This window comes from Pinus tabuliformis, chromosome 5_2, assembly GCF_031772625.1.
Source record: "Pinus tabuliformis cultivar Carrire ecotype Pingquan chromosome 5_2, CPIR1, whole genome shotgun sequence".
NCBI lineage: Eukaryota > Viridiplantae > Streptophyta > Pinopsida > Pinales > Pinaceae > Pinus > Pinus tabuliformis.
The window spans coordinates 480,702,152-480,707,096 of record NC_142306.1 but is presented as its reverse complement, the minus strand read 5'-3'; the positions used below and the strand labels follow the sequence as shown (position 1 = coordinate 480,707,096).

Below are 4,945 nucleotides of genomic sequence, written 5' to 3'. Positions count from 1 at the left end.
TAACTGTTGGATAGCTTCAGATGATGCCTTGTATGCCTTTTAGATGTTTCCTTTTCAAAATTTCTGTTTCTAATTCAAAACTGCTTGATTTGCGTTAAAATCATCACCTATAGCAGTTTCGTAGCGCGCTACGAAACTGCTGAGTTATTTAAAACAGCTTGTTCTCCTGCAGTGATTATTTGAGGAAAGGATCTTAGAGGTTCTTGGAGTATGCGAAAAGTCGCAATTGCAGTAAAAACTCGGCCTGGAGTAAGCTCTATATGCATCAGTACACATGAGCCAAATGATATAACAGAAACTGCAAGCGGTGATAACCACAGCAGAAAAATGGTTATAGCAGCATAATACATAAGCCCCCTTATCCAAATGCGTTCTTTACCACGAGCAGCATCAACTTGAATCCATTCTATAACCACTTTAAATTCCCCTGAACTTGAAGTTTCAAAAAGAAAAACCTCTGTCGCCAGTGTCAAAAGGTTGAGGAGCTGATGCATTTCCTTAATTGCAACTCTGGGAACTGGTAATGTTCTCCCATCTCCTTAAGTGAAACAGAAAACTCAATAATAGTGCAACTCAGGGTGTTAAACAAGCGATTAAGGAAAGACGCAAACAACTTTTCATCCAATTAGGATTTTTTCCACAGTAAATCCTGAAAGAGATTTGACCAAGATTCTCCATGTTTTGATGTTCCACACCAAACATACATATATGCCACATGCATGCGGGTTTTCTTGGCATCTACTGATCCTCATTAATTTTCTTCAACTCCTTCATATTTTTTGTTTCCACAGTGCTCCCATATAGGACAAGCTTCTGAATTTGTGTAACGTCGGCACCGCCCTGATTGTCCTCTATAAAAATGCTCAAACTGCGAGTTGTTTCCATTTGCTCCAAATTTAATCCCTAATATTATTGCTATGACAACCTGAGACGCAAACATCTGAACTCCTCCCTCCATGAAGAGAAACCTTCTTCCAACCTTGTCAACCGTGAAAATCGATACAAGCGTAGCGACCGCATTCACAGTCCCAGTAATAACAGCAGACAATGGAACCCAGTTGTATCTCATTGTGCCTAACCATAGTGTTTGAAAATAAAGCTGCCCTGGTCTAGGGATAGCCTACAGGCTATAGGGAAGACATTAGCACATTGATCAACAGACCTATATTGTTAGGCCGCTAAATATCTGTAGATAGAGACGGCCTAGATTTTAAAAAGCAATCCTCCATGAGCAGCAAAAAAAATGGTGCAAACACGAGTGACTCAACAGCCATCGGTTTGATAAGAATGTTTAGAGATGGCCCCGATGTATCTTTTAATGGGTCCCCTATGGTGTCACCAATAACGGCAGCCTTGTGGCAATCAGATCCTTTAGGTCCAAGATCCCTTGCAGCTTTTGATGCCCCTGCCTCTATGTATTTCTTGGCATTGTCCCAAACACCGCCAGTATTGGAAGCTGATATTGCAACCTGTACACCGGAGACAAGGGCTCCAGCCAAAACTCCAGACAGAGTCTCAACTCCAAACAAGGTACCAACAATGAGGGGTGTGAGCATTACAAGGGCACCAGGAGGAATCATTTCTTTAAGTGAGGCATCTGTTGATATCTTCACACAGGTTGCATAATCCGGTTTGGCAGTGCCCTCCATCAGACCTGGAATAGTTTTGAACTGTCTGCGGACCTCTTCAACCATTTTTAATGCTGCTTTTCCTACACTTTTCATTGTCATAGCTGAAAACTAGTAAGGCAACATGGCCCCAACGAGTAAACCAATGAACACTTTGGGTGTAAGGACGTCAACTGTTGAAATTGCGGCCCAGCTTACAAATGCACCAAACAATGCAAGAGACACCAATGCAGCTGAGCCAATGGCAAAACCCTTGCCTATTGCAGCAATAGTATTTCCTGCTGCGTCTAGAGCATCAGTCCTTTCACGAATCTTATGGCTAAAGCCGGCCATCTCAGCAATACCGCCAGCATTGTCACTAAGAGGACCATAAGCATCTATAGCAAGTCCAGTCGCAATGGTACTGAGCATTCCCAAAGCAGCAACTGCAATTCCATACATTGCAGCCAGACTGAAACTCACGAATATGGCTGCTTCAAATTATATGTTCATCTTGAAGAACAGTTACACCTCATGCTTCCTTGGTTATTTCAGTATCTGGTTTATTTATGCTTCAAGCACAGTAAGGAGATCCAAGTTTCAGATCAGATTGATGATTGGCTTCATTGGAAGTTTCATGTTCCTTGAGCTACAATTGGAGAATGCAACTGATAGGGTAGGTAGGTAGGAAAATGCAAATAAGCTCAAGGTTGACTGAGCATTTTTTCAGTAGATGTAGATTTCTTTCTCCTACAGTGATCATCAAGCTTAAGCCCGAGGTGAAGGCCCAAGATGCTGGAAAGGGATGTTTGTCAAGCAAATTTCCGTTTATCATAAGAGGATAAGGCACTGGACCTGCGTGTTCTTAGTGTACCACAAGGGCACCCTATCCCAAGTGGAGCCACTGTTATCACTGAAAAGATTTCAAAGGAAAAGGGTAAGGTAAGGGAGAATTGGTCTTGGTTATTCTCATACTCCTTTCATGCATAAGAAGCACATGGCAAAGCTCAGGTTCAACATACATCAGAGTTTTCCATTTAAACTCAAGTAAGGCAGTTAGCACTCGTCCTGTACCTTTACATTAATGTTTTCAAGCTCTATTATGGAAATGATTGGGAGGGCCTCTTCGAGGCCATCACTGGTTATGGTCTTGGCGGGTCTTCAATGGCTCTTTTTGGAAGAGTTGGTGGAGGAATTTACACTAAAGCTGCTGATGTTGGTGCCGATCTTGGAATATTGAGCTAAACATACCCGAAGATGACCCTCGCAACCCGGCTGTTATAGCTGATAATGTTGGTAATAATGTTGGAGACATAGCTGGCATGGGCTCAGATTTGTTTGGATCCTATGCTGAAGTTTCCTGTGCTGCTCTTGTGGTGGCATCCATCTCATCATTTGGCATTGATCATGATTTTACTGCCATGTGTTACCCCCTACTTATCAGTTCAATGGGTATTGTGATCTGCTTGATTACAACACTGTTTGCTACGGACTTATTTGAGATCAAGGCTGTTAAGGATATTGAACCTACTCTGAAGAGACAGCTGATAATCTTTACTGTGCTTATGACGGTTGGCATTGGTGTTGTCAGCGCTGTTGGATTACCATCAACCTTCTCCATCTACAATTTTGGTTCAGTGAAAGTAGTGAAGAACTGGCATCTATTTTTCTGTGTTGCCGTTGGATTGTGGGCTGGACTTGTGATTGGTTACATTACTGAGTATTACACAAGCAATGCCTATAGTCCCGTCCAGGAAGTGGCCCAGTCCTGCAGAACTGGAGCTGCAACAAATGTCATATTTGGGCTGGCTTTGGGATACAAGTCTGTAATTATTCCTATCTTTGCTATTGCAACAGCCATATTCGTGAGTTTCAGTCTGGCTGCAATGTATGGAATTGCAGTTGCTGCTTTGGGAATGCTCAGTACCATTGCGACTGGACTTGCTATAGATGCTTATGGTCCTATTAGTGACAATGCTGGCGGTATTGCTGAGATGGCTGGCTTTAGCCATAAGATTCGTGAAAGGACTGATGCTCTAGACGCAACAGGAAATACTACTGCTACAATAGGCAAGGGTTTTGCCATTGGCTCAGCTGCATTGGTGTCTCTTGCATTGTTTGGTGCATTTTTAAGCCGGGCCGCAATTTCAACAGTTGACGTCCTTACACCCAAAGTGTTCATTGGTTTACTCGTTGGGGCCATGTTGCCTTACTGGTTTTCAGCTATGACAATGAAAAGTGTAGGAAAAGCAGCATTAAAGATGGTTGAAAAGGTCCGCAGATAGTTCAAAACTATTCCAGGTCTGATGGAGGGCACTGCCAAACCGGATTATGCAACCTGTGTGAAGATATAAACAGATGCCTCACTTAAAGAAATGATTCCTCCTGGTGCCCTTGTAATGCTCACACCCCTCATTGTTGGTACGTTGTTTGGAGTTGAGACTCTGTCTGGAGTTTTGGCTGGAGCCCTTGTCTCCGGTGTACAGGTTGCAATATCAACTTCCAATATTGGCGGTGTTTGGGACAATGCCAAGAAATACATAGAGGCAGGGGCATCAAAAGCTGCAAGGGATCTTGGACCTAAAGGATCTGATTGCCACAAGGCTGCCGTTATTGGTGACACCATAGGGGACCCATTAAAAGATACATCGGGGCCATCTCTAAACATTCTTATCAAACCGATGGCTGTTGAGTCACTCGTGTTTGCACCATTTTTTTTGCTGCTCATGGAGGATTGCTTTTTAAAATCTAGGCCGTCTCTATCTACAGATATTTAGCGGCCTAACAATATAGGTCTGTTGATCAATGTGCTAATGTCTGCCCTGTAGCCTGTAGGCTATCCCTAGACCAGGGCAGCTTTATTTTCAAACACTATGGTTAGGCACAATGAGATACAACTGGGTTCCATTGTCTGCTGTTATTACTGGGACTGTGAATGCGGTCGCTACGCTTGTATCGATTTTCACGGTTGACAAGGTTGGAAGAAGGTTTCTCTTCATGGAGGGAGGAGTTCAGATGTTTGCGTCTCAGGTTGTCATAGCAATAATATTAGGGATTAAATTTGGAGCAAATGGAAACAACTCGCAGTTTGAGCATTTTTATAGAGGACAATCAGGGCGGTGCCGACGTTACACAAATTCATAAGCTTGTCCTATATGGGAGCACTGTGGAAACAAAAAATATGAAGGAGTTGAAGAAAATTAATGAGGATCAGTAGATGCCAAGAAAACCCGCATGCATGTGGCATATATGTATGTTTGGTGTGGAACATCCAAACATGGAGAATCTTGGTCAAATCTCTTTCAGGATTTACTGTGGAAAAAATCCTAATTGGATGA

The 4,945-nt window shown here is 42.9% G+C and overlaps 2 pseudogenes; one reads left to right on the top strand and one right to left on the bottom strand.

Moving 5' to 3' along the window:
• Positions 1–1,108: 1,108 nt before the first annotated feature.
• On the bottom strand, positions 1,109–2,101 carry LOC149159744 (pyrophosphate-energized vacuolar membrane proton pump pseudogene; annotated as a pseudogene).
• A 503-nt stretch (positions 2,102–2,604) lies between these two features.
• Positions 2,605–4,480, top strand: LOC149159743 (pyrophosphate-energized vacuolar membrane proton pump 1 pseudogene; annotated as a pseudogene).
• Positions 4,481–4,945: the final 465 nt, after the last annotated feature.